Source organism: Cydia amplana, chromosome 15, assembly GCF_948474715.1.
Source record: "Cydia amplana chromosome 15, ilCydAmpl1.1, whole genome shotgun sequence".
In the NCBI taxonomy this organism is placed as follows: domain Eukaryota; kingdom Metazoa; phylum Arthropoda; class Insecta; order Lepidoptera; family Tortricidae; genus Cydia; species Cydia amplana.
Genome location: NC_086083.1, coordinates 13,464,510 through 13,477,493, shown reverse-complemented (window position 1 = coordinate 13,477,493; position 12,984 = coordinate 13,464,510).

Genomic DNA, 12,984 nt, shown 5'->3' with positions numbered 1-12,984 from the left:
AATCGAGTAAATGCTAAGTTCTGAGCTTAGCATCCCAGCCAATGCAGGTCTGATACCCAGCATCTCAGCAGTTCTGTATAGCCAGGTCCCTAGTGCACTAGAATAATGACACTTCTATCTTCTAGAAGGAAATTTGGCAGAGTTTTTGACAATTATGTTTGAAATAGTATCAAAATCGAGGAATTGCTAAGTTCGGAGCGTAGCATCCCAGCCAATGCGGGCTAGATACCTAGCATCTCAGCAGTTCTGGATAGCAAGCACCCTAGTGAATTAGAATACATGCAGTTCTATCTTCTAGAACGAAATTTGGCAAAGTATTGAAATATAGTCTTTCAAAACTCCGAAAAAAGTATCGAAATCGAGGAATTGCTAAGTTCTGAGCTTGGCATCCCAGCCAATGCAGGTCAGACACCCAGCATCTCAGCAGTTCTGGATAGCCAGCTCCCTAGAGCACTAGAATAACCACAGTTCTATCTTCTAAAAGGAAATCTGACAGTGTTTTGATAGACTATGTCCGAAAATAGTATTGAAATCGAATAAATGCTAAGTTCTGTGAGAGTAGCATCCCAGTCAATGCAGGTCTGATACCCAGCATCTCAGCAGTTCTGGATAGGCTGCTCCCTAGTGCACTAGACTAAACACAGTTGTATCTTCTAGAACGAAATTTGGCAGAGTTTTGGAGAATTATGTTTGAAATAGTATCAAAATCGAGGAATTGCTAAGTTCGGAGCTTAGCATCCCAGCCAATGCAGGTCAGATATCCAGCATCTCAGCAGTTCTGGATAGCCAGGGCCTTACTGCACCAGAATAAATACAGTTCCGTCTTCTAGAATTAAATTTGATGGAGTTTTGATAGACTATGTCCGAAAATAGTATCAAAATCGAGTAAATGCTAAGTTCTGAGAGTAGCATCCCAGCTAATACAGGTCTGATACCCAGCATCTCAGCAGTTCTGGATAGGCAGCTCCCTAGTGCACTAGAATAAATACAGTTCTATCTTCTATAACGAAATTAGACAGAGTTTTGGAGAATTATGTTTGAAATAGTATCAAAATCGAGGAATTGCTAAGTTCGGAGCTTAGCATCCCAGCCAATGGAGGTCACACACCCAGCATCTCAGCAGTTCTGTATAGCCAGGTCCCTATTGCACTAGAATAATGACAGTTCTATCTTCTAGAAGGAAATTTGGCAGAGTTTTTGACAATTATGTTTGAAATAGTATCAAAATCGAGGAATTGCTAAGTTCGGAGCGTAGCATCCCAGCCAATGCGGGCTAGATACCTAGCATCTCAGCAGTTCTGGATAGCAAGCACCCTAGTGAATTAGAATACATGCAGTTCTATCTTCTAGAACGAAATTTGGCAAAGTTTTGAAAGATAGTCTTTCAAAACTCCGAAAAAAGTATCGAAATCGAGGAATTGCTAAGTTCTGAGCTTGGCATCCCAGCCAATGCAGGTCAGACACCCAGCATCTCAGCAGTTCTGGATAGCCAGCTCCCTAGAGCACTAGAATAACCACAGTTCTATCTTGTAGAAGGAAATTTGACAGAGTTTTGTTAGAATATGTCCGAAAATAGTCTCGAAATCAAGTAAATGCTAAGTTCTGAGCTTAGCATCCCAGCCAATGCAGGTCTGGTACTCAGCATCTCAGCAGTTCTGTATAGCCAGGTCCCTAGTGTACTAGAATAACCACAGTTCTATCTTCTAGAAGGAAATTTGACAGAGTTTTAGAGGATTATGTTTGAAATAGTCTCGAAATCGAGAAATAGCTAAGTTCGGAGCTTAGCATCCCAGCCAATGCGGGCTAGATACCTAGTATCTCAGCAGTTCTGGATAGCAAGTACCTTAATGCATTAGAATACACGCAGTTCTATCTTCTAGAACGAAATTTGGCAAAGTTTTGAAAGATAGTCTTTCAAAACTCCAAAAAAGTATCGAAATCGAAGAATTGCTAAGTTCTGAGCTAGCATCCCAGCCAATGCGGGTCAGACACCAAGCATCTCAGCAGTTCTGGATAGCCAGCTCCCTAGAGCACTAGAATAACCACAGTTCTATCTTGTAGAAGGAAATTTGACAGAGTTTTGTTAGACTATGTCCGAAAATAGTATCGAAATCGAGTAAATGTTAAGTTCTGAGCTTAGCATCCCAGCCAATGCAGGTCAGGCACCCAGCATCTCAGCAGTTCTGTATAGCCAGGTCCCTAGTACACTAGAATAATGACAGTTCTATCTTATAGAACGAAATTTGGCAGAGTTTTTGAGAATTATGTTTGAAATAGTATCAAAATCGAGGAATTGCTAAGTTCGGATCTTAGCATCCCAGCCAATGCAGGTCAGATAAAGATAAGATAAGATAAAAGATAGTTTATTCAAGTAGGCATAATTACAATGCGCTTATGAACGTCAAATAAAGCTAGGTAGACCGGCTCCAACCCTACACCTCTGCCCCGAGAAGATTTAAATCCCCCCTCAATTGGAGGAGGGTATCCCAATATGGGACCGGCAACAAACTCGGCAGGACACATCTTTTCAAAAATAATTACATCTTATAATTAACATGCATTACGAAAAAATAAGGGAAAAAATACAATTTAAATTACTATAGAATTCATGCAATTATACACATAAGGTGTAATAGAAATTTGATTTAGAAAATATACATATGTACATGGAATCATACAAAATCGTAGCTCTTTCAGAAAACATATCAAATTCTTACAAAAGGAAAAGAAAATAAAGTTATTAAAAGAAATGGGAAAACATATTATATAAATCTGATTGATTATTATTAATTACCAACATATAATATTTGATGTGCTTTCCTGCTTACCTGAGCTGTGTCACCTATGCAGCAGATATCCAGCATCTCAGCAGTTCTGGAACTGCTGAGATGCTGGGTGTCTGACCTGCATTGGCTGGGATGCTAAGCTCCGAACTTAGCATTTACTCGATTTCGAGACTATTTTCGGACATAGTCTAACAAAACTCTGTCAAATTTCCATCTACAAGATAGAACTGTGGATATTCTAGTGCTCTAGGGAGCTGGCTATCCAGAACTGCTGAGATGCTGGGTGTCTGACCTGCATTGGCTGGGATGCCAAGCTCAGAACTTAGCAATTCCTCGATTCGATACTTTTTTCGGAGTTTTGAAAGACTATCTTTCAAACCTTTTCCAAATTTCGTTCTAGAAGATTGAACTGCATGTATTCTAATTCACTAGGGTGCTTGCTATCCAGAACTGCTGAGATGCTAGGTATCTAGCCCGCATTGGCTGGGATGCTAAGCTCCGAACTTAGCAATTCCTCGATTTTGATACTATTTCAAACATAATTCTCAAAAACTCTGCCAAATTTCGTTCTAGAAGATAGAACTGTCATTATTCTAGTGCACTAGGGATCTGGCTATACAGAACTGCTGAGATGCTGGGTATCAGACCTGCATTGGCTGGGATGCTAAGCTCAGACTTAGCATTTACTCGATTTCGATACTATTTTCGGACATAGTCTATCAAAACTCCGTCAAACTTAATTCTAGAAGATGGCACTGTATTTATTCTGGTGCAATAGGGGCCTGGCTATACAGAACTGCTGAGATGCTGGGTGTCTGACCTCTATTGGCTGGGATGCTAAGCTCCGAACTTAGCAATTCCTCGATTTTGATACTATTTCAAACATAATTCTCCAAAACTCTGCCAAATTTCGTTCTAGAAGATACAACTGTGTTTAGTCTAGTGCACTAGGGAGCAGCCTATCCAGAACTGCTGAGATGCTGGGTATCAGACCTGCATTGACTGGGATGCTACTCTCACAGAACTTAGCATTTATTCGATTTCAATACTATTTTCGGACATAGTCTAGCAAAACACTGTCAGATTTCCTTTTAGAAGATAGAACTGTGGTTATTCTAGTGCTCTAGGGAGCTGGCTATCCAGAACTGCTGAGATGCTGGGTGTCTGACCTGCATTGGCTGGGATGCCAAGCTCAGAATTTAGCAATTCCTCGATTTCGATACTTTTTTCGGAGTTTTGAAAGACTATCTTTCAAAACTTTGCCAAATTTCGTTCTAGAATATAGAACTGCATGTATTCTAATTCACTAGGGTGCTTGCTATCCAGAACTGCTGAGATGCTAGGTATCTAGCCCGCATTGGCTGGGATGCTAAGCTCCGAACTTAGCAATTCCTCGATTTTGATACTATTTCAAACATAATTCTCAAAAACTCTGCCAAATTTCGTTCTAGAAGATAGAACTGTCATTATTCTAGTGCACTAGGGACCTGGCTATACAGAACTGCTGAGATGCTGGGTATCAGACCTGCATTGGCTGGGATGCTAAGCTCAGACTTAGCATTTACTCGATTTCGATACTATTTTCGGACATAGTCTATCAAAACTCCGTCAAATTTAATTCTAGAAGATGGCACTGTATTTATTCTGGTGCAATAGGGGCCTGGCTATACAGAACTGCTGAGATGCTGGGTGTCTGACCTCTATTGGCTGGGATGCTAAGCTCCGAACTTAGCAATTCCTCGATTTTGATACTATTTCAAACATAATTCTCCAAAACTCTGCCAAATTTCGTTCTAGAAGATACAACTGTGTTTAGTCTAGTGCACTAGGGAGCAGCCTATCCAGAACTGCGGAGATGCTGGGTATCAGACCTGCATTGACTGGGATGCTACTCTCACAGAACTTAGCATTTATTCGATTTCGATACTATTTTCGGACATAGTCTAGCAAAACACTGTCAGATTTCCTTTTAGAAGATAGAACTGTGGTTATTCTAGTGCTCTAGGGAGCTGGCTATCCAGAACTGCTGAGATGCTGGGTGTATGACCTGCATTGGCTGGGATGCCAAGCTCAGAACTTAGCAATTCCTCGATTTCGATACTTTTTTCGGAGTTTTGAAAGACTATATTTCAAAACTTTGCCAAATTTTGTTCTAGAAGATAGAACTGCATGTATTCTAATTCACTAGGGTGCTTGCTATCCAGAACTGCTGAGATGCTAGGTATCTAGCCCGCATTGGCTGGGATGCTAAGCTCCAAACTTAGCAATTCCTCGATTTTGATACTATTTCAAACATAATTCTCCAAAACTCTGCCAAATTTCGTTCTAGAAGATAGAACTGTCATTATTCTAGTGCACTAGGGACCTGGCTATACAGAACTGCTGAGATGCTGAGTACCAGACCTGTATTGGCTGGGATGCTAAGCTCGGAACTTAGCATTTCCTCGATTTCGAGACTATTTTCGGACATAGTCTATCAAAACTCTGTCAAATTTCCTTCTAGAAGATAGAACTGTGGTTATTCTAGTGCTCTAGGGAGCTGGCTATCCAGAACTGCTGAGATGCTGGGTGTCTGACCTGCATTGGCTGGGATGCCAAGCTCAGAACTTAGCAATTCCTCGATTTCGATACTTTTTTGGAGTTTTGAAAGACTATCTTTCAAAACTTTGCCAAATTTCGTTCTAGAAGATAGAACTCCATGTATTCTAATGCATTAATGTACTTTCTATCCAGAACTGTTGAGATGCTGGGTATCTAGCCCGCATTGGCTGGGATGCTAAGCTCCGAACTTAGCTATTTCTCGATTTCGAGACTATTTCAAACATAATCCTCTAAAACTCTGTCAAATTTCCTTGTAGAAGATAGAACTGTGGTAATTTTAGTGCACTAGGGAGCTGGCTATCCAGAACTGCTGAGATGCTGGGTGTCTGACCTGCATTGGCTGGGATGCCAAGCTCAGAACTTAGCAATTTCTCGATTTCGAGACTATTTCAAACATAATTCTCCAAAACTCCGCCTAATTTCGTTCTAGAAGATAGAACTGTGGTTATTCTAGTGCACTGGAGAGCTGCCTATCCAAAACTGCTGAGATGCTGGGTATCAGACCTGCATTGGCTGGGATGCTACGCTCAGAACTTAACATTTACTCGATTTCGATACTATTTTCGGACATAGTCTATCAGAACTCTGTCAAATTTCCTTCTAGAAGATAGAACTGTGGTTATTGTAGTGCTCTAGGGAGCTGGCTATCCAGAACTACTGAGATGCTGGTGGTCAAAACTGGGATTTTTGCTCAAACTTAGCATTAATCAGAATTTACCTAGAATTATTTTTCATGTTCGTGTCCCATACATATATGAAAAAATTTTTTTTTACAGTTTTGACTAGAACTCATTATATATCGTCTAGAAATGTTAGTATCTTTCATATAAATGCTATTTCGAGGCTGTGCAGTGGGTAATGGCTGGGATGCTGGAGTGTCAAAATGTGAAGTTAGCATCTCATTTTAAAATTTCATTTTTTTCGCGAAAATGAGCAGAACTATTTAAAAAAACCATCTAGAACTGTAGAACTATTAGGGATGCTACTAGAACTCTCAAAAAAGATTGAGATGCTAGCACTTGATATGCTAGGTTCACAGACACAGTCTTGGTGCGGCATCCGAAGTTTACGTTTCAACTCATTATAACAACACTCGGTTCTCGCTCGCGGAAGCCATCTAGATGAGCTAACTTTGCTGATATCAAAATGATGTCAAATAAGGTCTAATGCAGCTAATCGCTTACAAACCCGTAAGTGACCCCACATCAACACTATTGCACGTAGTTTTGATCCTCTCTTTCGGACCATTTTAGTCTCCTGTGATATGATCAACTGTCTTGCTAGGTAATAAGGGTCAATTATGAATAGCATAAAAAGTGACAGTAGTGCTATCCAGTTCTACGAGTATGTATATCCGTGGTTCTTGTACAATTTAAGTTTGTGTAAGCATATAAGAAATATCTTATGTCTGTATATGCCTTGTTTGACTATTAGACGCAGCATTTATTATTATTGTTTCTCCACTTTGGACTTCACGGGCCTATAAATCCCGGTCTTTTGATGGGGTCCCGGTCTTGCGTAGGGATATAGATCCAACACGTAGAGGCCCCTTGGAGAGCTTTCATGTAGAACGCCTGCTGGAACCCGCTCACAGGTGCAACAATAGACACTCATGAACCGGTCGCAGCAGGCATTGGGACTATTGTAGTAAAAGTGAACAGTATATCGGTCTATGGATTGAAGTTTGGGTGGACAGCAGCATTTATTATTATTGTTGTACGAATTCGCATCCTCCTATTTATTAGGTATATATGTATATCCTACGTACTCCAATATTTATATTGTATATTATAGTAAAGTTGTACATGTACGTTTACAAAAGCGATTTCTAACAATGTGAAATTTCCAAGTGTTACTCAAATCTAGCCTATAATCAAGGAGAGAGTACATTCACGCACTTTGTACTTAATGCCACTGCAGTGTATTTTATTGGCTCTGTTGTTACTCATTATCATTATCGTGTATCTACAATCTTATCGTTATCGGAACATATAATCTGCATTACTTTATTGCATTGTATACTGTACTCCATTACTCATTACTTTATTTATTTTCTGCTTCTACCTATATATCGCCTGTTGTATTAATATAGGTCATATCTTCTCCTTATCTCATTTAGGTACATTAATTACATCATTTCCCATGTTTTTAAAATGTACTTGTACAGTCGCCATCAGATTTATCGAAACGGCCAAAGTGTTCACAAATACATCATCACTACATACTTATAGTATAAAACAAAGTTGCCTCCCGCTGTCTGTCTGTCCCTATGTATGCTTAGATCTTTAAAACTACGCAACGGATTTTGATGCGGTTTTTTTTTAATACATAAGAGTGACTCATGAGGAAGGTTTATGTAAAATTTGTTAATCCGTGCGAAGCCGGGGCGTGTCGCTAGTATATCTTCATTTCTTTTAATATTGATTTCAAATTGAACTGCCATTTTTCTTTGGTTAGGAGGTTAGGTCTGGAAAATGGAAAGTTTTTTAAATTTTTTACATAGACTAAATCCGTAAATCGCGAGCGGTGGCTTACCTAAGTAAAACACAGTGCTTGTAAACAAACAAACCACATCATTAATGGCCGGTCGTGAACTTGACTCGTGGTTTCGCTCGTAATGTCGGCCGCTACGTGATTAATTTGAAATAACCTTTATTATATAACTTCCTTGTTATGTAACTGTTGTATTTGAAGGTAAAGTAACCCTCCTGTTAGGTAGGTTATTTGAAGGCAAATTGCTATGAATATTTAACCCTTGTAAGTGTAATTTATTGTGTTAGAGGTCGTGTCTTAGGAAGTAAATGAAATTGCGGACGATATAAAATCATATGTTGTTTATTGGTACATAATACAGGTTATGAATCGAAAATATGATTTCATTAACGGCATTTAATGGGTAGTGACCACGCGCCTACGAATTTGGAGGTCCTAGGTTCGAAGCCTGGTAAGGACATTTATTTGTGTGTTTATCACAGATAGATAGATATTCCTTCCAGTTATAGATATTTTCTATGTAAATATTTAAGTATTAATCTCTCCATTATACATATCGTCGTCTAGTGCCCACAACATGTGACTAACTAGATCGATTTGTGTAATATCGTCTCATACAATTTATTTAATTATGTTAATGACTGTGTTGTGTTGTATGTTGTTGTGTTGATTATGACTTGCACTTCCTTTGAATTATGTGGAAAATCAATTTATTGTACGAGTATTCCTGTTTATGATTATACGTTTAGCCCTTTTTTGTGTGAACATATCAAATTTTTAAACGATATAACTATAGGTAATATAATTTCGCACTTACATATAATATTCCTAGACTAATAAGTCGAAATGAGGGATAACAGGATTACGTCATCATCAATAAGTGAAAATTAAACTGGAAAAGTAAATAAACCTTTTTTGTACAAAGTTGTTTATAATTTGAGTATTTTAGTTGAAGAGAAAGTTTCTGTGTCAGATCCATAATGGTCCTTTTCCGTTAGATAATCGTTGTTTTTAGCAAAAGTGTCACAGACCGGCACATTGTAGGCCATTTTAGCTTCTGTACAATTTTAACTTCGACGTATAAGGATACCTAGGTATCTGTGAATCTTATAACATCAGTTATTTGCTCCTTTCCAATTTTTATATTAGTTCATTTAATTCCAACCAGCACACTGTCAATAGCAATGTCATTTTTACTGATAATGTCTGGCTAGACACCTATATACCTAATAATAGGGCCCGAGCTCACTTCGGGTCTTTCGAGCGTCGGCGTCTAAAGTGTCATTCAATAGAACTTGCTAACTATGTAAACAAAAGCTACTAGTAATTTTACATTCAGTGTCAAATTTAGTATGGCGGTTTATTTACATAGTTAGCAAGTTCTATTGAATGACACTTTAGTCAGCGTTATGGAAAATGGCGTTGCGCCGACGTTGCGTCGAGCAGCAGCCATAGAGTTGGCTAGACGCCGACGCTCGGAAGACGCTAAGTGTGCTCGGGCCCTAGTGCTATCTTAACTAAATAGGCACTCGACGTGGGAAGGCTATCGGCCCAATAAAACAATCATTAAAGGGCATTTACTCTTAATTACTGTACTATTGAGGCAATTAGCCACGTTTTACGGATTAATCCCATTATCTGGCTTTGAGATATTTATTGGACGGAAAACGGTTTAAGTTTTCATTGGTTCTGTTATGGTTCAGGTTTATCTTTATTTTAACTGGTTGTTTTAAACTTTATCTTATGTACCTAGTACATACACATACAACCCATATATTGTTTTTATTATGAATAGTTTTTCAGTATTAGAGTTAGGTTAGGTTATTTTAAACGTCAACTTTTATGAAATTATGACGTATAAAAATAAGACTTGCACTGCGTGGACTATCAAAATCGCTGCATACTTTTCTAGGTCTGACTATATTTTTGTTTGTTTGCAGATACATTGGTGTGATTCGTGCGAGCTGACAAGTAAGGTATAAACTTTGAGACTTAAATCGAATTTTGTCAAATATTCGCTTTGTATTTATATTTCTGTATCAATAAATACATTATTTACGACATCACGGAAACAAAGTTCCAAACCATTTTCCGCATCGGCAGAAATACAAGAGACAATGCCATATCGACAATTCTTAACCTTGCATTACCATACATTCCTCGTACGACGCGTAGGTGCACTGCCCTGCTTTATATCCAGAACGGCTTATATGCAATCGAGGTTCATTTATTATGTGTTCATCCTAGGGAAAAGGGACCTTACTTCGGCGCTCTTATTCGCAAAGCGTCGCAATTGTATTGCAAGATCATTATTTTACAAAACAACGAAGTCGTAACAAGCGTTTAAATTGCCTAAGGGCTCATTTAGACGGCGCGCGAACTCGTACACGATTTTAGTTACATTACGGACCATTGAGGTTACATCAATTCAGCCGACCGATCAAATGACGCAATGTAATGAAACTCGCATGCGAGTTCTCGCACTGTCTAAATGAGCCCTAAGTTTCGTCATAGAAAGTCGAGAATACATTAATAAGTATTTTTATTTATATTTAGGCGTATTTAGCAAGAAATCTTTAAGAAACGACGGATAATACTCCGTATATATAGCAGTATTTTTTTTTTTAATTTACATATTTATTATTAAAAGAGAAGTTACATAATTATTGTTACTTATCTGCCAAACTGCATAGCATATATGTATATATCTGTATATATATGTAGATTGAGAAACGAATACTGTATTCATTTCTTAATCTAGGTAATACTCTTACTGCGTTAGCAGCGAAAAACATACCTACGGACAACGCCTGATCCTATAAAAGTGTCTACGTTCTTTGAAAAATATACAGTTTCATGGTGAAAACTTCACATTTCCCATTAACATGAACCACCACTTTTTATAGTTACAGTCGTCATGGTATATCGGAGCGGCCGAGGTGGTTTTTGTAAGCATCTGTTCAGATATTTGTAAGCACCTTGGACGCTCCGATATATCTGATGGCGACTGTAATAGGTATACACTTAAGACGTTTATAAAAACGTTGGCTTGGATACGGCAGGCTTACGACCAGTTGTCCGCTTCCTAGTGAACCAAGGATCTTCCTATCTCCTCGACAAAACACCATAACTTCAAATGTCACATGATATAAATTGTTATATTGTGTGCATTGACTTTATGCAGGGGTGAGTTTAGAAATTTAGTTTTAACGATTTTATAACTGCCTTAATCATTTCAAGAAATGATCGGTTGGCAACACCATGAAATAATTAAGCCTAAACTAACCATGTCATGAAGTGATATGGAATTTCATGAGAACGATACAATTCTAAAGTATGATACGGTCACGAGTGTCACGAGTTCACGACATACATACAGATTTCCCAAAAATATCTTTACATGTAGTTTGTGTTCACATATTTATGATATGATAAAAAAGATAAATGAGGAATTTCATTCGTAACCCCAAAAAACAAATCCTCTTATCTACCTTAACCCCTTAAGTATATACACTGTCTGCCTTCTGTTCTGAATAAAAAGCTTTAAAACGATGGTTTTCTTAATCCCCTTTTGTTAAAGTATTCATGACTCAACGGCGGACGTTTACTGTCCCAAATACAATCGTTACATTTATTCATAATAACCTTTAACCACAACAAAGGTTGTGCTTTCTTCAAAGGCCGTGACTCAGACGGTTTCACTTTTTCGCTCTTTTTTTGACGATTTCAATGTTTAATTGGCAGTTTAAATGTGCCGTTTCTAAAGACCATGAAAGCGAAAATGTTAATTTTGAGCGTTCGCCTTCGTACATTTTCGCGATAATTGTATGTGGGTTGTTTGTGAGGTTTTTGTTTTACCGTTCCTTTGTTGTAATCTGTAACATACGGAGATTTACAAGAACATGTTAAACAGGAGGCCGATTCAAACGTACATTTCGTTATCATTCGCCCGTACGTCTCGCTCGCGCCAACAATACATGTAAGAAAAAGTTCGAGCGAAATGCACGCGCCAATGATAACAAAATGTCATTTTCATATCAAAATGTACGTTGGAAATGGCCTCCTGAAGTCGCAAAAAGTCAAGAGTTTAGTTCTCATTGCAGACAAACAGTTCTAAAAGATCTACACACAAATTGACGGCCATGGCCGTGGCCACAGGTTAAATTTGTATTGACCTTCATTACGAAGCTAGTGGCTATCGATTCTAAATTATAGGTACCTACACCATCTTTGTTGTGGTTGATATAGACGTAGTAGTGTCCGAAACCGAATTATTTGCCGAATAAAACATGTTTGGTTGGTTTTAACTCGAGTTTCGGCCGAAACGTTAAAATCGTATAAATATATATGTAGGTGGCCTCTTTTCTTAGACATGAACAATGAAATACCAATAGTTCATGCAAGTGGTATTAAAGACCGGCCAAGTGCGTGTCGAACCACGCCTATTCTAATTAAAGACTAATTAGAATTCATTAGTGGGGGCGCGGCCTAACAAACACGGGACCCTGCCCTGACATTAAAAAACAAAACACTTGACTCTGCGCGAGAGTCAAAGACCTGTTAAAGTTTTTGCACCGAAAATATCTACAACCTCATTTTAAAGTGGCTTGAGGAAAATGCGGTCTGCCTTGAGATAGGCCAGTTATTATCTGTACTCTTCAGAAAACATAGATCAAGAGTAAGATGAGTAGGTATTATTTTCATTCGTTTTATGCTATCTCATCGTTCGTTTCATTCACATGTACTAATCCCGGAGCCCGATTTAGATTTAACAGCTTGTTACGATTTTGATCTTATTTTGATACGAATTTGAAGATTGGTGCATTCGAAATGAAGTGAAAGTCGTGCGTGATACGGTGCACACCATCAATCACCAAGGTCGTGTCGAAACCAGTTCAAAAACGTAACTTGTTAAGTCTGAATCGGGCTCCTGTGTTTGTGATACTAGATGACAGATTCTAGAATGTCAGATCTATTGCCCCAATTTGTCCGACCGATATGTCATTATGTCATTTTAGTAGAAAACTTGCTGTGAAAGTAGTCAGAGTAGTAGGATGATACTCAGATAGTTTCGTTCAGTTATTCGAATAGCTTACGAGCAAAT